The sequence below is a fragment of the Schistocerca americana genome, chromosome 5, assembly GCF_021461395.2.
Source record: "Schistocerca americana isolate TAMUIC-IGC-003095 chromosome 5, iqSchAmer2.1, whole genome shotgun sequence".
Lineage (NCBI taxonomy): Eukaryota > Metazoa > Arthropoda > Insecta > Orthoptera > Acrididae > Schistocerca > Schistocerca americana.
The window spans coordinates 589,730,504-589,753,296 of record NC_060123.1 but is presented as its reverse complement, the minus strand read 5'-3'; the positions used below and the strand labels follow the sequence as shown (position 1 = coordinate 589,753,296).

The 22,793-nt window shown below is 43.1% G+C and overlaps 1 non-coding gene across 1 annotated transcript; it reads left to right on the top strand.

The window, feature by feature from the left end:
- Positions 1-22,513: 22,513 nt before the first annotated feature.
- On the top strand, positions 22,514-22,588 carry Trnat-ugu. Its single transcript has one exon. It is a non-coding gene; the product is annotated as a tRNA-Thr (tRNA).
- The last annotated feature ends 205 nt before the right edge of the window (positions 22,589-22,793 follow it).

Genomic DNA, 22,793 nt, shown 5'->3' with positions numbered 1-22,793 from the left:
TTTCTCTTAGTTTTCGCTGTTCTTTGTGACAGTAAAACTGGTGCCTTTCTGCTCGTGTTCTGTCCTGTCTTGCTATATGGGAGTTCACTACCTGAAACAACACAATCGCGTGACATATTTGTATTGTCCTGTACAATTTAACATTTCACAGCAGCCACTGAGCATTTTTTTTTTTTTTTTTAATTCAGGAACAGAACAAAGAATCTGTACACATGTCAGGTTACACACTGAAAGTCAGTTTCGCATTTTTTGTATTACTTATTTGACGGCTCAACCCTCAGGAGCTATCGCAACGAAGCGAACCGCTGTCAGTGCATTATGGAGTGACTTAACGAAAGAAAATTTACTATATATCCAGAACTTGAAACTGTCGGGTATTACAAGCACTTCGTCGTCCATCCGTGTCGTGAGAACTAAATTATATTTTCACTAGATGACTAACAACGAAAGAGAATGCAGCGATAATGTCTATGGAAGAGGCGCTGATAATTCTCGTTGGAATCTGGTTATTAACTACTTGTCAAAAGTGTAAACTTTTGACAGCCGCTCAGCGGATTACACGGAGGCTATCACGTCCAGTGTATATTGTCATTTTGGCGTGTAGTGAACATAGTATACAAATTTTCTGAAGGCAATTTGCTCGAACAGGTAACAAGTATGCAGTTAGAAGCCGAACTGGTTGGCTAGTCAGTTAACACATGAGCATCCAACGCACGCTGGGATCATCACGAGCACCCAGTGGCAACAGAACTTGTAGAGGGGGTAATGCAAGTGGCAGGACGGCTTAGCTGTCATAATGGAGGCGTGGGACCAGCACGTGGTCTTGTGTGTTCCTTCGCTGCCGGAGCAACAACAGACGCCGTTTCCATGACAACGGGGTGCTGTACCATCAGGGGAAATGGCGAGTGTATACAAATGTGGTTGATGTAACAATAACTATAGTGACCCCTGGTAGTTGCGTCACGTTTCTGTGTCTACAGAAGTTACTAGGCGTGCCCAGATCTCTGACAGGATCAAAGGGTTTCGGAGAAAGGTATTATTGTTTCAAGCTCAACTGGAGGGAGAAAACCGTTCTCACTTTTGGCCGTTTCAAAGAGCCTTGTGCTACAATTTTTGAAGATGTCAGCCTTGATTTTCTGAATAAGTCACTTCTGACTTCAAGTATTTTTTGAGATTTTTAGATAATGACACAATTGAGTGACATTCTTCTCTATCGGAATCCGTTTGATTGTAACCTTGTTGATGTGCCAGTTCAACTACAGCTGAAGCTCACTGATTTGCAAGTAAGTAATTTACTGAAAGAGAAGCACACAGAAGAAAACTTGTTGAAATTTACCACTGCTTATACGGAGTCGAGTTTCCGAAACTGAAATAATTTGTCGCAAGTATGACATCAGTGTCTGAAACAACTTTTGTGTATGAGCCCACATTTTCAAAAGTTAAATCAGCATATCTAACGAGATTGACTTATGAACAATTGAAAGCAATTCTGTTGATTAGATTCAGCAATATCATACCAAGTACTGATGATAACTTGACAGCCAAACTTCGGTTTAACAAATCTCACTAACGTCTTTTGCTATTTAGTTTGACAGATTGATATATTCTCACTAGTTCTGACTTATGTGTTTGCTAACGTCACCCTCTGTGATAGTAAACATCTTAGTTGTCTTTTTTTTTTATTTGCGTGCCACGCACAGATGCCGAATTTAGTTTTCAGTTTTCTTCTCTCAGGGCTTTCAGTCGAGCTTGGAAGTATTGTATCGAGTTCAAATGCGGTCCACGCTCGACATTTTGCTAGTTATCTGGACCACTGTGAGAAATGGTTGGTGACGTGTGACTGAAAAGTCTCTGGGAGTTAATGCGTAGACCACCACCTGATCCAAGACTTGGAGACATTTAAAACCACCCTCCAACGTGAGACTTCGCATTAGGTTGGCCCGTCAAGCGAAAACACGACTGCGGACACGCCTTATTTTCTACACAGACTGAGAGGTAGCTTTTGGGGTGTTGTAGGGAGAGGTCTGTGCTTAATCAGAAAGGACTCCGAATAAATAATTTAGTGACTGGATGCAAAGGATGAAGAGCTGGATAAATGTATTAGGAATCATATTGGAAACATATATTAAGTACAGTCAAGTAAAAGCATCGAATACTTCCGTAAGGTCAGTGTCAGACCCGTCACATCAGCGGTACTGTAGTACTTAGTTACGTATTTCATACGATTTGCACGATTTCTACAGAAACGATGTAGGACGGGTCAGCTGACAGGCTGTGTGCCCACAGCTTGTCTGCTTCTACGTCCATACTCTGCAAATCACTGTGAAGTGCACGGAAGAGGGTACTTAGCATGGTTTCTTGTTTAAAAAATCGCGTATGCCGCGCGGGAAGAATGACTGCTTAAACGCTTCTGTACTTCGCCTTGATCTCCTCTTCTCGGACCCTACAGGAGCGGTACGTAGAATACCTCGACTCTCTTCACTGACGTTCTTGAAATTTCGTAAATACGCTTTCGCGGGACAATCTGCGTCTGCCTGAAAGTCTGGTAAATAGCGATTTCTCAACATTTCCGTGACACACTCCCATGAGCCAAACGAATCTGTGACCATTTTTGCCGCCATTTTTTGTAAGCATGGTGCCACAATTAGAGCAGTGGTTCCCAATCTGGGATAATTATCCGCAAAAGGGGTGAAATGAAATTTTCTGAGGGAAAAAAGTGTTCAGTTGTTTCATTCACGACGGTTACGAAGTGAAATTATTTTTAAAAGGTAATTATTACCACTATTTCGTAAGACTGCAATCTTATTACATAGTTAACATGTTTTACAGATAGTAAACACTAGCATGTGAAGGTCCTAGCTGGGAAACGAATGTGTGAACATAATTTTCCTTACATGTTCCACACTGTAGGCACCTACTTTGTACCATGCATCTGCGACAATTAAATTGAGATACATATCCTACATGACATTTGCTTAAATGTCTTTTGAAAATGCTTGCCCAGCGTTGTAGCCAGTTCCCGCAGTCGGCCAGAAACTGCGTCACTATTCACTTCGCAACAGATACGAACTAATTGGTAGCACAGCAGGGTAGTAACTTCGCTGTAGGTTCTAACAGCATTATTATTAAGAAATAGTAGTGGTCAGACACAAAGCATTGTCAGGCTGGAGTTTTCCAATTTCTGCAGTTCAAAAGTAAAGAGCCCAGCAATCAAATGATTTACAAACAGTAGGCCTACGTATGGTGCAAAATTTTCACTCAGCTGAACTTAATGGATCCAACGTATGTGTGAACCAAGTGTCGTTAGGGGAACAGTACAGAGGAAGAATGTTTTGTAACAAATATTTATCCTCAGTGTGGATAGTTATTTTTCTTTGCAGAAAAGGAGTTGCAAGTAGCACTCGCGACGCACAGAGAATTTCATTGTATAAAAAGGAGGTCCTTACAAGGGAACCTCCCCATCGCACCCCCCTCAGATTTAGTTATAAGTTGGCACAGTGGATAGGCCTTGAAAAACTGAATATAGATCAATCGAGAAAACAGGAAGAAGTTGTGTGGAACTATGAAAAAATAAGCAAAATATACAAACTGAATAGCCCATGCGCAAGATAGGCAACATCAAGGATAGTGTGAACTCAGGAGCGCCATGGTCCCGTGGGTTGCGTGAGCAGCTGCGGAACGAAAGGTCCTTGGTTCAAGTCATCCCTAAAGTGAAAAGTTTACTTTCTTTATTATTGCAAAGTTATGATCTGTCCGTTCGTTCATTGACGTCTCTGTTCACTGTAATAAGCTTAGTGTATGTGTTTTGCGACCGCACCACAAAACCGTGCGATTAGTAGACGAAAGGACGTGTCTATCCAATGGGAACCGAAAACATTTGGTCGCAAGGTCATAGGTCAACCGATTCCTCCACAGGAAAACGTCTGATATATTCTATACGACACTGGTGACGGCATGTGCGTCACATGACAGGAATATGTTGTCGACCCACCTAACTTGTACACTTGGCGAATGGGTAAAAAGATTCTCCTACCTTGCCCGATTTAGGTTTTCTTGTGGATGTGATAATGACTCCCAAAAAAGTGATGAAAACATAAGAGTTTGTCATGTAAACCGAAAATAAAAAATTAAAATTTTCACTCGAGGGAAGGCTTGAACCAAGAACCTATCGTTCCGCAGCTGCTCACGCTAACCACGGGACCACGGCGCTCCTCAACTCATATTCTTCTTTATACTGCATATGTTTCGCATGGACTACTCAGTTTGTATATTTTGCTTATTTTTTCATAGTTCCACACAACTTCTTCCTGTTTTCTCGATTGATCTGTGTTCAGTTTTTCAAGGCCTATCCACTGTGCCAACTTATAACTAAATCTGAGGGGGGTGCGATGGGGAGGTTCCCTTGTTAGAAATAACGAGTACCAATTGTGCCATGGGCTCATTAGTTCATGGTTCAATAAGACACCTACGAAAACTAAGTATCATTTATCTTTCGCCATTTTAAAAATAGTGTTCAAAAATTTTTTTCTTGAAGATTAGTTGGGCGCTAATGTTGCTGATAGGGAGAGGGGGTGGGGATACTAGCTAGTATCTGATTGCATTCAGGGGTAGTGGTCTCAGAAAGATTGGGAACCACTGCACTAGAGCAATATTCAAAGACGGGACACACATTTGTGATAAGTCTCATTTGTAGGCTGGCAATGAACCCTAAGTCTTCCAGCTACGTTACTTACGGTTGAAGTATTGTCGTCATTGTCTACATATATTTAAACACAGATATTTGTATAAGTTGTGTGATTGTAATAGTAAACTGCTGATATTGTAGTGATAGAATACTAAGTTTTTTTGTCTTTTGAAGAGCATAATTTTATATATGTGTATATCTTAAGAAAGTGCCGAATCTTTGCACCGCTTCGAGATCTTACCAAGATTTGCCTCAATATTTCTGCAACTTTTCTCGCACAGTACTTCATTATAGACATAACCATCTTCGAAAAGCCTGAGGTTGCTGTGAATATTGTCTGCCGGATTATTACTATACACCATGGACATTAAGCGTCCCAACACACTTCCCTGGGATGCACCGGCAGTCATTTCTTCTTTTGTCGATGACTATCCAACGAGGGTAACATGCTGCGTCCCACATGCCATGAAAGCCTCGGAGACACAAATATTGTTTGATACCTCAGTACAACAGTACTTAATGCCTTTCAGAAAGTCAAGAAATAATGCATCGAACTGATTTACATGGATGGCTTTCAGGGCGTCATGTGCGAAAAGCGCGAGTTGAATTTCGCATGATCGGTATTTTGACAATCCACGTTTGTTGGCATGGCAGATTCTGCAGTATGATATAGGTTACGTTGGCCGTAGTTTTGTGGATGGCTTATGTTACCCTTCCTAGAGATGGACGTGACCCTTGCGTTTTTGTAGTCACTGGGCACAATTTTTTTTTTTTTTTTTTTTTTTTTCAAGAGACTCAAGATATCTTATGGTTAAAATTGGGGCTAACCCAGCTGAAATCGGTACAGAATCTAACACGAATCGCATCAGGTCGTGCAGCCTTGTTTAATTTTCTACGGTTTAGCTGATCCTCAAAGCCACTCACACTAACATCTGTATACGACTCTTCTTCGCAGTGGTACAAGAAGTAAACTGCTTGTGCGTATGGCTATTTGGTCATTTGCAGAATAATAAATAACACAATGGCTTGAATAAAAGTGGCCATATTAGTTTCCATCGCGTTGATATTACAAGAGCAACACATGTTTAGCAACGAACATGACATATATCTCTTTTTTTATTTACCGTATGACGCAGGTTACCGTAGTGTTTGATTAAATGTACGCCTATGAAACAGGAGTCGTGGAGAAGAAATTACTTCATATCATAAGGAGCAGTCAAATGAACTCCTTCCACAAAGGGACCATCAAATGGTTCCAACCAAAAGTTGATCGCCAGGCGCGTTAAGACAATTATCCCACTGGAAGAGGAGACAATAAATTCCTGTATCGTAGAACGCGGTCGGCAGCTGACGGATCCACAACAGCATCTACTCTTGCACCTACTAGTCCGACTGAAAGCGACGTCCCCGCATGTTTTTCTTCAGGTCGCCAAAGATGAGAATCACACGATGAAAGAAATAGGGCTGCACTGAGGATGTTGCTGTGTTTCCTAACCAAAACGCTGAAGTGTAGCCTTCGTCCGATTTAGATTGTGGGGGCGGGCGTTATTGTGCAGCAGGGTCATTCCGTCTGATAGTATTCGTGAGAGTTTTGATTTCATGGCGCGTCGCAATTTCTGCAAGGAGTCTTCATAGTTTCACCAACTGCGACATGGTCGCTTATACAAACAGTGACTCCAATACTGTCAAATATTTCTTATTTCAGTCTTTGATCACAATATGAATTCTTTAGACGATGACCGGTTTCAGTCCGTAATGACCATCCTCAGATCTTTTTTACACCATGTCCTAAAGTGATAAGGCCATAATGGCATCTGTGCTGATTATATGTTTTGACGATGCCATTATGGCCTAATCACGTTAGGACATGGTGTAAAAAAAGATCTGAGGATGGTCATTACGGACTGAAACCGGTCATCGTCTAAAGAATTCATATTGTGATCAAAGACTGGAATAAAAAACATAAGTCTTCATAGTGCTGCACACTTATTGTCATACAACGCACAAACAATTCGACGAGCAAAGGGCCACAGCAGTTGGAGGTGGTTATCATGACCGACCGGGACTCGTGTGGATAGCTTTATTTATTTGGCAGGGAAAATGTAGGACGTTTCCACTGTTGTCTTTGCCATTCGCTCTCGGGCTGTCGGAATGCTGCCGGACGGAATCATCCTGTCGCACGATAACGCCTGCCCCGGCAGCGCCAGTGGGACGAAGACTACGCTTCAGCCATTTGACTGAGAAACACTGCAACATACTCCGAACAGGTCGGATTTTTAACAGTGTGATTCTCATATCTTTGGCGATTTGAAGAAAGACATCCGTGGATGTATGTTTCAGTCGGACGAGGAAGCGCAACAAATGGTTCAAAATGGCTCTAAGCACTATGGGACTTAACAGCGGAGGTCATCAGTAGTAGTAGTAGTAGTAGTAGAGGGGTTTTTTGGGCGCACAACAGCAAGGTCTTCAGCGCCCGTTCAGTAACATAGGGAGACGGGTGTCAAGAAAAATCCCAGAACAGGAATATAAAACGGAACATAAAACACGGGTAACAATCGTTGAAAAATATGTGCTCACCCACACCGAAGCGTGGGATGAAGCAGGGTGTCAGCAGTAAAACATGGACAACACAGGATGAAAATGGTGGAGGGAGCTGAAAAAATGTAGCAGATGGAAGTGGCTGGCTGACCACAAAGAAAAAAGGGGAGGAGCAGCCACTCTGCAATACACTAAAACCTCCAGCCTAAAAGTTTAGGCCAGAGTCCAGACACATCACAAAACTTAAAAACCCTAGACACACACGTCTCATCGTTAGCTAAAACACAGGGCAGATCCCCATAAACTTGTGCTTCTGCCCGTGCATCACGGTATAAAATGCAGTCTGTTAAAATGTGCCGGACAGAGATGTGCTCAGTCCCTTAAACTTAGAACTACTTAAACCTAACTAACCTAAGGACATCACACACATCCATGCCCGAGGCAGGATTCGAACCTGCGACCGTAGCAGCCGCGGAAAGCGCAACAGTGGGTGCGGTTGTGGATACGTCAGCGATTGATAGAGTTCTAACAAACAGGAATTGATGGTCTGATCTCCCCGTAAGATACATGTCTTAAAGCGTGTTGTGATTACTACTGAATGGAACCCTTCCATGGACCTGTTGTGGCGGGTATTTGGTTTACATTTGACTGCCCCTCATAGATTATAAATTTTTTTGATACCTGTCAGATATACGTTGTTGGGCGAAGGCTCAAAGATTTTTGTGGCCGCACAGTGAACTGCTTTCTGAGCCAGCCATAGAAACGGGCAAAGTAGTCTTCCTATCTTGTTGTTTAGTGGCTGTGGCCATTTTTATTCTCGTTTTACCGAGGCTCACATTAGTTGTTGTGGGTCAAAAGCCAGCCCCAAATTGTATGTACGGTGACGTCTGTAACACTGGCTGTGCCACTGGATGGCTCAACGTCACAGTACTGTTCAGGAGGCGGCCAGGCGCACACGAGCGCTCGCGGCGAATAGGCGTCGTCATATAGCGCAGGGGAATTGCATAACTATGCGCCGTCTGCACAGGAATGGCCATGTCTTTCGTTTGCCCTAGCCTTAGACGCAAGCACTTACTCTCAGGGCGCAGTAATTAAAGCGCAGAGTTGTTCTTTTGAAGTCGATGAAAAGCAGGGCGGTGCAGGGGCTAAGAACTTCAAAAGTGAAGATCAGACACACAAACATCGGTTTACAACACGTCAGTGTAGAGCGTCCAGCCACAGAACTTAGAGCTGCAGTGTACAGGCGGACCTGCGATCTCTTTCATAATAAAACTTCTCGTAGGATTGTATAAAAATTTACCCCGGCGTAAATTTCAACGACGTTAAAAGTTTGTAGCTACGATTATGTCGGTTTTGGAAATTTGTGGGAAGGTCTTATGGGACCAAACTGCTGAGGTCATCGGTCCCTAAGCCTACACACTACTTACTCTAACACACACACACACACACACACACACACACACACACACACACACACACACACATATGCACCCATGCCCGAGGGAGGACTCGAACCTACGTCGGGGGGAGCCGCACGGACCGTACGGCTACCCCGCGAGGCCTCGGTGTTTGGAACTGCGTACTTGTGCGAGCAACTTTTTCCCGCAATGAAGAGAACTGAGCCCATCCACTGAAGCTCACTGACAGACTTCAACTTAAAAGTTTATCGTCGAATCAGCAGTGCTGAGCAAGTGGTACCAGACAATGACGGTTTAATGAAAAGCAAAGTAGGTAATATTCATCGACATCCAGTGTCCTTGTGTTTAACGTGAGAATAAAATAGCCACAAAATGCAACTTTGTCAGTTTCAACTACGTTCGAAAATGTAATTCGTGAGAAGTCTGCATCAGTCGTAAGAAATATTTTTCTTTCTTAGCTGCCGCCTGTTCTTCGTTTCATAAATTAACAGAAATTTAAGATTCATTTCATTGTCATTCCTCGTCAGTGTAACAGTGGTAGAAAATACATTTGCAACGAAAGGCATTAGTTAGCCATCACGAAGCGATACGTCTCCGTAGAACTAACATCAGCGGTCGTAGAGCAGACTCTGTTGACAGTAGTTTCTGGCGCGGAGGTGGTGCGTTCAGATTCCAAAGCGTTGCATCGGGATTGCCACACGGCCTTCCGTGACTCATCAGTCCAGTCATCCACTGTGCAGCGGCGTAGCTTAGCACTGACTACAGAAATATGTAGCTTATGAGGGCCTGCTCTCCCGCTGTACCTCTCCTTATCACACTCTACGCACAGCCGTTGTGCTGTCTGGACTGCTGGGAGCACTTTGGAACTCGAGTGATTGCTTCTGCCGATTTAATAGTTTTACAACCACCCTCTGCAACGTTGGACGTCTGTCCGACAGTAAATGAGATCTGGCGGGCAGCTTTAGAAGAGTTGAGACGTCGCTGAGGATCTGTTATTCATACGACATGCAGTGACTAGTTCACGTTCCAAGCCACTAAACGAGTCCCCGCTCAGTGACTAGTTCACGTTCCAAGCCACTGAGCGAGTCCCCGCTCTGATATTCCCTCTCTGCTGAACGATACAATACTCCCCGCCTCCTGCCGAGGTCATCTCTCGTCACATTTCCTCGGTACAGTTCCTCATTACGTGGGGATGTCCGGATGTTTTTCATCAGATAGTGTATGAAGTCTGCCCTAGTCTAACAACATAGCATTAAACACGCAAAATATGCTTCGTGGAATAGCACAACGATATGAATACATCTCAAAGTAAAAGTCTGTTTTCAATTTTTGTTCTTTCTCCATCTTGTTCCGCGTTATACAGGGTGTATCATAATTAATGGCGTAAGCGCACGCAGTTGAAAGTACACGATACTACAAGCAAAAAAGTCTCAGTAAACATAGGGTCGAAAATGCATACTTTAAGAGCTACTAGAAATTTATCATCTTCGATACTGTGAAGCAAATCTTTTCTACTGCAAGCTCTTTGCTTTCCATATTTTGGGGAGTGATAATATGGACCAAAACAAGAAAAAATGTTCCAGTAAATATGCGCTCTAAAATGCATATCTTAAAAGTTATGAGCACTTGTTCATTAGAAGAGATGTTCCAAAGCACCCCAGATAAATAAGTGCTTATAGTTCTTTAGGTATGCATTTTAGAGCACATGTTTACTGGACTTTTTTTCTTGTTTTGGTCCATGTTAGCACTTCTCAAAATAAAGCAAAGAGCTTGCACTAGAAATTCGCTTCACAGTACCGAAGATCAAAAATTGCTCTTAGCTCTTAAAGTATGCATTTACTGAGACTTTTTTGCTTCTAGTATCGTGTACTTTCAACTGTATGCCTTTACGCCATTAATTATGATACAGTCTGTATGTGGTACTTGCCACTCAAACTACAAGTATGTATTATTGGTATCACGACAGAGGTCTGGCGTCACCGTGCGTGACCCAATACATGCGCTACTACTGAATTTCCTCGATTTGTTTATAAGTGCGGTAGCACGCAGCCGGCCGGTGTGGCCGAGCGGTTCTAGGCGCTTCAGTGTGGAACCGAGCGACGGCTACGGTCGCAGCTTCGAATCCTGCCTCGGGGATGGATGTGTGTGATGTCCTTAGGTTAGTTAGGTTTAAGTAGTTCTAAGTTCTAGGGGACTGATGACCTCAGATGTTAAGTCCCATAGTGCTCAGAGCCATTTGAACCAAGCTTAATAATGTTGCAATGCGGTATGAAATGGAAAGAAAAAGTAAGGGCGGTAGCTGGGAAGGCGAATGGTAGATATCGGTCTGTTGGGAGAATTTTAGGAAAGCGAAGCTCATTTATAAAGGAGACCAACTACGAATCTTTTGTGACTCACTCTTGAGTACCGTTAGTGTGTTTGGGATCTGCACCAGGTCGGGTTAAAGGAAGACATCGAGGCAATTTATGTAGGTTCGATCAACACGCGAGTATTATGGAGACGCTTCTTGGTCCCAATTGTGAATCCAAGAGGGAAGACAACGTTCTTTACGCGAAACAGTATTGAGGAAATTTAGAGAACCAGCATTGTAGCTGACTGCAGAACGATTTTACTGCCGTCAACGAACATTTCTCGCAAGGACAGCGTAAACAAGGTAAGAAGAATAAGTGCGTAGACAAGGCAAGGCGAATTAGTGCTCGTATGAAGGGATATAGATTGTCGTTTTTCCACCGCTTGTTTTGCGCCTGGAAATGACTACACTAGTAGTACAAGGTACCCGCCAGCAAAAAATAGCTAGCGGAGCATGTATATAGTTGTACACTGTTAATACAAAAGAAGAAGAAGAAGAAGAAAAGAGGAAGAAGAAAAAGTTGCACCGTGGTTCGAATTCCGCATTAAACTATAGTCATACGTACAAGCGGCTGGATCAGTCGGTTGGAAGGTCCGACAAAGGCAGGGCATACCATCTCCAGTAGCGCACTGCGGTGTTAAAGCCAGTCTTCTGCTTGATGATGCCTTTACATTTGCAGCATCCTACCTCTTAACTTCAAAATTCAGTTTGATGGGAAGAAATTGAAACTGCTGTAACAAATCTATACTTGTATACGGGGACAACTGAAAAATCAAGTGTCCTCTGTTGTAAAAGACAGTTCATTATTGCTTGTTAATCAAATTACTAAATCTATTCTCGTGTAGAAATTGGGGGGGGGGGGAGAGAGAGAGAGAGAGAGAGAGAGAGAGAGAGAGAGAGAGAGAGAGAGAGAGAAAAGCGGGGCCTGGAGGGAAAAACTGTCGCTGCAAGACATTTCTTAGTCCATTCGTTCTGATAGCATCACGAGAAGCCATTAAAACATTTGACCCGACACGTGGAAGAAGCTTTTCTATCGCGTGAGACAAATTACCCTTGGGCAGCTGGCGGCTGAAATTGCAACATCTGCCGTGCACTCAGTCTGTGGCGATTTCCGGGACTCACCCTCATGTAGCGCCTCACACAAATATCTCTTCCCCGTCTGCTTCCTGTATGTCCGGCTGTGCACGGGTACGTACAGACTTTGTTGCACGCAAAATTTGCTCTTCATGTACACAGTTTTCTTATTGCGTTATCTGAACGCTAGCGTACCTAAACCATTCTCACGAGACGTGAACTGACGAAGGCAGATGTAAGCACAGGCGTGGCTGGCAAGAGTTCGATTCCCCATACAGGAAATCCCTCATGGTCTAAGATCATATTAGAAGCCATATTTGCTGTGGTTTTTGATTGTTGTAGATAATTCAAAAGCCGACGAACCAAAGCTGAAATTTCACTGCTCTGCTGTTCAGAGTTGAGCTGTCAAAGCTATTTTATACGCTCCACATGTTGTTGCAAAACCCTCAAAATTACACGTACTGTACATGTCATAGCTACACACAGAAATACTCTACATGAATCGTGCTATCGTTCTGGTTTCTTTGAGGTGTAAAACGCTTGTTTCCGTAGTCTTATTTATCAAAAAACATAGCTTAAAGTTTTCCGTTTGTTGCACATGAAACTTCTAAAAAATAAAGGTTACATTTAACTTCTCGCCACCTTAACTATTACACATGAATTATGGCTGGAATTTGAGCAGTTTTTCCGTAGTGACATTAGTTTTTTGCTGGGTGCATCATTTTTGAGTTATTTGCGTCTTACTCAGTCAACAGCACCACTATTCACAATTATTTATATTAAACACAGGACTAGTTCAAAGTTTACTGATAGTCATTGTAGTTTGCCTACATATGTTTCTGCACCTTAATTTTGCATTAAAATTTGGTTTTTAACCCTTGGAATCGACAATCCGTCTCATAACTCAAACTATATTGCTTTAATAGCAGTTCAGAAACGGTTTCCCGATAATGCTTTTCAGGCTGTCTCTGTGTTCTTTAAGATCGCATCAGGCGTTTAGAAGTTAGTGATTTTAAAAGCTGATAGGTACATTCATATCTTTCATCATTATCTAAAGCACCGTTTCTCTGTTGCGTATGGAGCCGTTGTCTGTTCTTACTTTGTTGCTGTGAAATCTGTCAGACGGCTAACTCCGTGGCCATCGTATTCGGCTAGCAGCAAGGGTTGTCGTGTCGTCTGCTGGGCAGACACACGCCACCTCCGCGCCAGCTATGCCAGCCTGTGCCGGAAAGCGCGCCTCAGCGCGCCACGTCATCTGTCATCTCTCACAATGTTAAGTAAGCTAAGAATGACCAGCAAATTGCAGAATATATTGGCGGTCAACATCAGATATTCAGCTCTGGGTATGAAAATGTGGAGCACAAAAGAAACGAAAATCCAAAGCATTTCGCCGGCCTCTGTGGTCGAGCAGTTCCAGGCGCTTCAGTCCGGAACCGCGCTCCTGCTACGGCCGCAGGTTCGAATTCTGCCTCCGGCGTGGATGTGTGTGATGTCCTTAAGTTAGTTAGGTTTTAGTAGTTCTAAGTTCTAGGGGACTGATAACCTCAGTAGTTGAGTTCCATAGTGCTTAGAGCCATTTGAACCATTTTTGAATCCAAAGCATTTCGATAAGACGCTGCCAGTGTGTCCAGAGGAAAGTTGTGAATGGTGGCAAAAACCCGCGGTGTTTAAATAACCGTGATGGAGATGTTGCTACGAAAACAGAAAGAGCTTCGTCACAGATTTAAGACAAATCAAAGCCTAGTAACAAACAAAAGCTGAACGTACCGAAAATGAGCGTAAGAAGGGCAGTGAGAGAAACGTTGAGTGGATTCTATAGTAAATTTTGCTCAGCCGATCTGAACTGAAGCCTTAAGAGGTTAGGTTGTAAGTAAGCGGGTCGCAGTCACGTATTCAGTCGCAACGAGATCATACTGGCAACAAATCGTAAGACGACGGAAAGAAGATCGAAATACTGAAGTCAGTGTTTCCAAATTCTCTCATTGCGGAATATGGTGATATGATTTGTCCTTTCAACCATCGCACGAACGCGGAGATGGCAAACACTGAGATAAGTGTTCAGAAAAAGAAAATTAACTGATATCGCTCGAGAGTGAGTGGAAAGGCACCACGACTGGGGAGATATTGTGAAATACTACATAGTTTACCCCTTCTAGTAGCGTTTAACGTAGATCGCCTAGCAACGAAGGGTACTTACGGATTGGCAAAGAGAAATCTTACTTTTTACAATATACAGGGTGTTATAAAAAGGTAGGCCAAACTTTCAGGAAATATTTCTCACACACAAAGAAAGAAAATATGTTATGTGGACATGTGTCTGGAAACGCTTACTTTCCATGTTAGAGCTCATTTTATTACTTCTCTACAAATCACATTAATCATGGAATGGAAACACACAGCAACAGAACGTACCAGCGTGACTTCAAACACTTTGTTACAGGAAATGTTCAAAATGTCCTCCGTTACTCAGGATACATGCATCCACCCTCCGTCGCATGGAATCCCTGATGCGCTGGTGCAGCCCTGGAGAATGGCGTATTGTATCACAGCCGTCCACAATACGAGCACGAAGAGTCTCTACATTTGGTACCGGGGTTGCGTAGACAAGAACTTTCAAATGGCCCCATAAATGAAAGTCAAGAGGGTTGAGGTCAGGAGAGCGTGGAGGCCATGGAATTGGTCCGCCTCTAGGAATCCATCGGTCACCGAATCTGTTTTTGAGAAGCGTACGAACACTTCGACTGAAATGTGCAGGAGCTCCATCGCACATGAACCACATGTTGTGTCGTACTTGTAAAGGCACATGTTCTAGCAGCACAGGTAGAGTATCCCGTATGAAATCATGATAACGTGCTCCATTGAGCGTAGGTCGAAGAACATGGGGCCCAAGCAAGACATCACCAACAATGCCTGCCCAAACATTCACAGAAAATCTGTGTTGATGATGTGATTGCACAATTGAGTGCGGATTCTCGTCAGCCCACATGTGTTGATGCGAAAATTTACAATTTGATCACGTTGGAGTACATACTGACGAAACTAAACGAGCTCTAACATGGAAATTAAGCGTTTCCGGACACATGTCCACATAACATCTTTTCTTTGTTTGTGTGTGAGGAATGTTTCCTGACAGTTTGGCCGTGCCTTTTTGTAACACCCTGTATATTAATATAGCGAAATGCAGGAACACCTGCAAAAGATCAGCCATTCGTTGAGAGACTCAAGTTGAACTTGAAAGTAAATTAAATTTAATGTATTGGTCCTAGGTAGGCAAAGGGATCCATCACTGTTCGATTACAGAATTGGCTACGAATTACAGGAAGCAGTAAGTGCCGTAAAATAAGTAGGAGGGGATAATTTATTTTAAAAAAAGCAAATTCCAGAGTTACTCATAGGAAGAACTTTCAATTCAACCACGAAAAAATTGGCTTACAAAGCGCTCGTAAGGCAGATTCTAGAGCACTGGTCACCGGTCCGGGGCCCTTACCAGTTTGGATTAATAGAAGAGATTCAGAAGATCCAGTGGAGGTCGGCGCAGTTCGTCACAGACTGGTGTAACAAGCGCGATAGCTTACGTAGATGCTCCACAAACTGAAGTGGCAGCCACTACAAGAGGCGACGTACATCACGGACAAGTTTGCTGTTGAAATTCCGAGAGGGCACATTCCAAGGAGAACCGAGCAGCATAACTACGTCCTCACACATACCCCCACACCAGTGTCAGAGCTCGCACTGGTTTATCAGCGGTCGTTCTCACCAGGCACCATTTGGCAGTGGAACAGGGGAGGCGGAAGTGGCAGTGCTACCACGGGCACCACCAACCGTAAAATGGCCCGCGGCGTGTAGCTGTTTCTTCCTGTCGCAAGTCCAGACTGGTAAAATACACTGACTGTAAGCATTCGCTTCCACACAGATCGTGAACTTACTTTTGAAAATCCTGTACAGTTCTTCCTAAGCGCATCGGCCATTGTTATTCTTCTCTTTGTTTCTTTTGCTGTCCGTCCAGTTATGTCCTCTCTGCACAAAACACAGAAACCTATCTGGTTCTCTTTTTCGTTATTAAGTTCTACTCTTTTCTTTTCGATATGTTGATTACACATTTTTCAGCATTATTGTTACTGTTTCTGTTAAAGAGAAACCACTTTTCCGTCTTGGCTGTGATGTTATCATCACAGTCGTGTATTTCACACTATCAGCTGATTTCGGCGATGTACCGTTTTCCAGCTCATACTCACAACGTAGTAATTCTACCCTCTCGTCCTGTTTGAGTTTTATAAATGTACAACTGTCATTTTACATACGTAACTGCTAGCGTAGTAGACGCGAACGGTAACAGAGAACCATCCTAGGCATCTACTTAAATGACACTACTGCCGTAAACATAAAAACTAGTGGTGTGTTTCACAGAACATTGCCGTTCATGGGTTGATTTAGACATGTATGTAAGCGACTAAGAAACTAGTGTTCCTTAAATGGACGACGAGTATGGCTCTTTCTTTTCGTCAGGGTCTACGCCAACAGCTGCATATGTATATGACACACTTACTTTGTGTACACCTACATAGTTAAAATGAGTCAGCACTTGAAAATTTCACGTCGTCGCAATCAGCTGGTACTAAGGAATAAATTAGTGACAACACGACAGCCAGTGTGGAAAAGCGGATTGCCTTTTAATAAATTTGTGTCCATGTCACACGACTTTTTTAGAGGAACCTATTGACAATTATGCCTTCTGCTGAAAGTGATTTATATAAATATATTTGTTGTTATATGTTAGCCATATTAGAAGCTCAGCAGTAAATCGGAGATGGTTCATACCAAGGGCCATACTGCCTCCTTGTTTTCAGAGTCTCTGTATCCGACAGTTTGCTGTAGGACAGTTGGAAGTAGGTTTAGTAATATGGTATGTTCTTGTCTGTCCCCTCTTTCAGTGTCGAATGAGTTGATTACATGTGACACGTTAAATGTGTGTACCAACTGGGACTCCAACCCAGATGCCCTCCTCTGGCAGGCAGCGAATTGTTTGCGGACACGGTTCTCTCCTTCCAGAGAATCCAGCCACTGCTGCAAGGTGCTGTGTGATTCGTGAGACCAGCTCGGTAAGAGTAGTGATAACAAATTACATCGCTAGTACACTACTGGCCATTAAAATTGCTACACCACGCAGATGACGTGCTACAAACGCGAAATTTAACCGACAGGAAGAAGATGCTGTAATATGCAAATGATTAGCTCTTTAGAGCATTCACACAAGGTTGGCGCCGGTGGCGACACCTACAACGTGCTGACATGAGGACAGTTTCCAACCGATTTCTCATACGCAAACAGCAGTAACCCGGCGTTGCCTGGTGAAACGTTGTTGTGATGCCTCGTGTAAGGAGGAGAAATGCGTACCATCACGTTTCCGACTTTGATAAAGGTCGGATTGTAGCCTATCGCGATTGCGGTTTATCATATCGCGACACTGCTGCTCGCGTTGGTCGAGATCCAATGACTGTTAGCAGAATATGGAATCGGTGGGTTCAGGAGGGTAATACGGCACGCCGTGCTGGATCCCAACAGCCTCGTATCACTAGCAGTCGAGATGACAGGCATCTTATCCGCATGGCTGTAATGGATCGTGCAGAAACGTCTAGATCCCTGAGACGACAGATGGGGACGTTTGCAAGACAACTGTCTGCGCTAACAGTTCGACGGTTTGCAGCAGCATGGACTATCAGCTCGGAGACCATGGCTGCGGTTACCCTTGACGCTGTGTCACAGACAGGAGCGCCTGCGATGGTGTACTCAACGACGAACCTGGGTACACGAATGGCAAAACGCCATTATTTCGGATGAATCCAGGTTCTGTTTACAGCATCATGATGGTCGCATGCGTGTTTGGCGACATCGCGGTGAACACACATTGGAAGCGTGTATGCGTCATCGCCATACTGGCCATACTGGTATGGGGTGCCATTGGTTTATCGTCTCTGTTACCTCTTGTTCGCATTCACGGCACTTCGAACAGTGGTCGTTACATTTCAGATATGTCACGACCCGTGGCTCTACCCTTCATTCGGTCCCTGCGAAACCCTGCATTTCAGCAGGATAATGCACGACCGCATGTTGCAGGTCCTGTAAAGGCCTTTCAACATCGAAACAATTTCCTTTGACAACATCGAAACAATTTCCTTTGACAACATCGAAACAATTTCCTTTGACAACATCGAAACAATTTCCTTTGACAACATCGAAACAATTTCCTTTGACAACGTCGAAACAATTTCCTTTGACAACGTCGAAACAATTTCCTTTGACAACGTCGAAACTCTTTCCTTTGACAACGTCGAAACTCTTTCCTTTGACAACATCGAAACTCTTTCCTTTGACAACATTGAAACTCTTTCCTTTGACAACATTGAAACTCTTTCCTTTGACAACATTGAAACTCTTTCCTTTGACAACATCGAAACTCTTTCCTTTGACAACATCGAAACTCTTTCCTTTGACAACATCGAAACTCTTTCCTTTGACAACATCGAAACTCTTTCCTTTGACAACATCGAAACTCTTTCCTTTGACAACATCGAAACTCTTTCCTTTGACAACATCGAAACTCTTTCCTTTGACAACATCGAAACTCTTTCCTTTGACAACATCGAAACTCTTTCCTTTATAATTTTAATACTACGTTTCATTGTCATTATTGCTAAGTGAAAGATACGTGAGCGCCATACCTTCATGCATATGCGTTTATATAAAGTAAGATAAGTATGTAGCATAAAGTTAATGTACGTGGTTAAAATTCACTTACTGTGTCCACGGCCCTAACGTTGTGTCCTGCTGTTGACAGTTCGTTATTACTGGTCGTAGCAATTCGGGAGGTAGGATATGGTAGCCGATTAGTTCGGTAAGTCTTACCTTGGTCGTCACAAACATTTCACTTTTTTCCCAATACGTCACAGTTTAATCTTGCTTGTCGCAAATATTTGGTTCTGTTCTTTTTTCCGATATGTCAAGAGTTTCCAAGTGGTGGTTAGAGTAGAAGCTAATAGAACATTTTAACCAATGAAATTTATGATCTCGGTTGCCGCAAATATTAGGCGGTTTTAATACGTCGGAATTTCCGAGATAGTGGTTGTAGCGAGTGGGACCTAACAGCTCAGACACCAACTGCGGGTCAAAAGGAAGCAATAGTACTCCATCCCCACCACGTCCTCGTTGCTAAAAGTGAAGGTGCCCTTCAAAAATGTATCGCGCAGTTACACAATAACTGGACTAGCATTTCTTTTAAAGTCAAGCACCTCGGACAGGAAAGTACTGTAAATGCATACATTTAACTCGTGAGGCAGCCGCCACGCTCAGCTACGGTACTGTGCTGCTCCCCACAGTGAGTTGCTTTCTTCTCCAGAGCGGCTATTGTCTCCTAGTCAGGCCCGCCTGCTTTTCTTGTGTCCTGCGCTGCCGTGCTGCACGTCGACACGCTCTACTTGACGCAGTGCAGGGATTCTCTTTCTTGTCTTACTCCGTAATTCTGTTTCCCTAAGAACATGTAGGAGCGTAACTGGTTTCTATCATCACGCAAGTCAGCGGGACGTTTATTTCCTGCGATACGCACCGGCCCTGGGTTGAATGTCGCTCTTGGAATGACATTCCTTCAGCAGTAGTAGTACTGCTGCACTTCCGCCTGTCTACGGAGTATAGTTTTCAAATACACATTAGCAGCTGCAGTGAAAACAACAGGTAGTGGTGCTAAACCGACTGCAGGTCCTCAAGTTTTGGTCCTATTGTCTTCTTTCTTATATTCAAAGACGTATGACTATTTTATCATTACAATTGTCTCCAGTGCTTTAACTCCTCTTTTGCTTTTTGCTAACATCTTTTGTCTCCGACTTGTAGACTTACCGCCGGCCGAAGTGGCCGTGCGGTTAAAGGCGCTGCAGTCTGGAACCGCGAGGCCGCTACGGTCGCAGGTTCGAATCCTGCCTCGGGCATGGATGTTTGTGATGTCCTTAGGTTAGTTAGGTTTAACTAGTTCTAAGTTCTAGGGGACTAATGACCTCAGCAGTTGAGTCCCATAGTGCTCAGAGCCATTTGAACCATTTGTAGACTTACCGTCAGTGATTGTGTAATAGCTTTCGTAATGTCACTGTTATGGACTTTCTCCACGATATTCAGATACCTTGCGTCGGGGGTTTATTCTGTGTTCTGTATCCTTCTCAAAACCTGGTGGCATATCAAACACAATTCAAAGATATTTCAGTTCTTGACAGCCTTGCTGATAATCCCGTTGTTATCCAAGTATTTCTTCATATTCTATAGCCAAATGCCACTCCGCAAAAAAGTGCTAGACCCTGTTTCTTGCATTCACTGAATATTCGAGTAACTGGAAGTGCGGCTCACGTGACCCTAACCGCGGAGCATGGCACTGTCTTGTCGTACTACTAAGAGCGAGTTGGGCATATTTCTTCTTCATTCTTCAGCCAATTACGTACTCTTGTTCAGTTGCCCTGTTTTTGATGGTTGGTTACTTCTTGTCCTACGTATCTATTGATGTGTTCCATATTGGTCGATAATTTATTAGTGTTTTAAGTACTCTTCTTGCATTCATTCTTGTGACATGATTCTACATCCGTTTCTGTAATCATTGATCTGTTTCTTTATGCTTGCAAGTGCTACGCCTAGTCAGACCATTGTATTCCTAATAGTGTCAGATAGTGTATAGCTAAGTACTCTTCTTGAATTCGTTTCCGTAGCTTGGATAGTTCATTCATTCCAGCTGTTACTGTCAAAGTCTCACTGCCGAGAAGTATAGACGCTATTCCCGTCGTAGAACTTCAGCCTGGTTTCTTTCCTCACCTTTTCATTCACTGTTGTGTACACGGTTCCTGTAATATAACTGAATCTTTAAATTTTATCAGTGTTATTAGGTTTGTAATTTTGACAGCCAGTTAAGAGTACAAACGGGGCCCCAGCAGGAAAGCAAGGAAAGCTGTAAGAGCCATCTGAAGATGGATTTTCAGTAAATCCGAAAGCGGTAATGGTTCGTTTTGAATAAACTTTCGTAAACTGCACTTGTGGCTGGTTGCAGTGTAAATTACAAGCCTTATAAAGTGTAAGACAGCCACAGTTCTGAATACGTCTACTTTTGACAAGATAGCACTTTTTCAGTATGTCTTTTTCGTTTGTCAAGGACACACTATTTCCTTATTTTCATCCAGTCTTTTTAGATGTCCATAGAATGCAACTCTCCTGTTCCTGATCGTGTCTGATACTCGCTCTATTATTCATAAACTTCTTTATTACTTCTCATTACTTTTTAATTTCCATTTTCCATTTTCATGTTTTGGTCCCAGATTATCCTGATTATTTTCCTTTCCTTCTCTTCAATTTCACCTGGTTGTTTAGCTGTATTTAACAAAAGGCATTCTGCTGCAAAAAGGCCTTCTGGTTTAGTAACAGTATTGTAGTGCCGAAGTTTTGCATTTATGGAAACAGATTTCTTGTTATACATGTTTTTTGTTAGTTGAAAGGCCACCTTCATTTTTCTTGATCTTGCTAGGTTAGCTTCTTCGTCTAATGCATTTGGTCGTATTATTTCACGTAGATATTTAAATTTGGTAGCCTTTTTTACTCTGCCATAATCAGTTTCCATACATTTCGTTGCCTCATTCACATCTGTCATGTACTCTGTTTTTCGAAAGATGTATGTAGGCCTGCATTGTTGCATCTACTATAGATTCAGCTAAAATGGCAAGTTCTGCACAGACAGACAATCAAAACTTAGATTATTCCCTTTTCTTCCAGTTGTGATTTCTTTAATCCCTTCTGTTCTTGTCTTGCACTCCCCGATTACCTTTTCTAGCACACATTCAACAGCCATGGGGACAGTCCACCTATCTCTCTCACGCCATTTTTGATCTCAGAACTCTTGGAGGTTTCGCCTAAAAATTTAATTTTGCACTTGTTGGTGTGTCTTTTATGATTCAAATATTTATTATTAATAAAATATTACAATGTTAGTTGCTACTCACCATATGGCGGAGATGATGAGCTGCAAATAGGCACAACAAAAAGATTTTCACACTTAAATCTTTCGGCCAATGGCCTTTGTTAACAATACACACACATACGCACTCACACACACGCAAACGCAACTCACACACATACGACTGCAGTCTCAGGCAGAATCTTTGTATGAAGATGGTATCGGTTCTTTCGGACATGTCCGAAAGGACACATACCATCTTCATATACAGTTAAGGCTAACCGACCATTGACCTCCTCTTGTGCTGGATGCACACACATTGCCCGAACTCTTACGGGTCTCGGTAAGACTGTCTGCCGCGAGTAATGAGTGTAATGGGTAGGGGCACTACGAATGTAGTGTGTGGACATGAAGTTGGGAATTTGAGTCTCACGGGGAGCGTGCAAGGGATAAATCCCTGCAGTCGCACTATCCTCTGTGCCCTCGGTGGCTCAGATGGATAGAGCTTCTGCCATGTAAGCAGGAGATCCCGGGTTCGAGTCCCGCTTGGGGCACACATTTTCAACTGTCCCCGTTGATGTGTATCAACGCCTGTCGACAGCTTAGGGTCTGGATTTAATTATCATTTCAAAATCTTTGTGTTGTGCCTATCTGTGACTCAGCATCTCCGCTATATGGTGAGTAGCAACTTTTCTTCACATAATATTGTTACATTCCATCCTGGATTTTCCATTGGTTGGTTACTTATCAAATAAATCG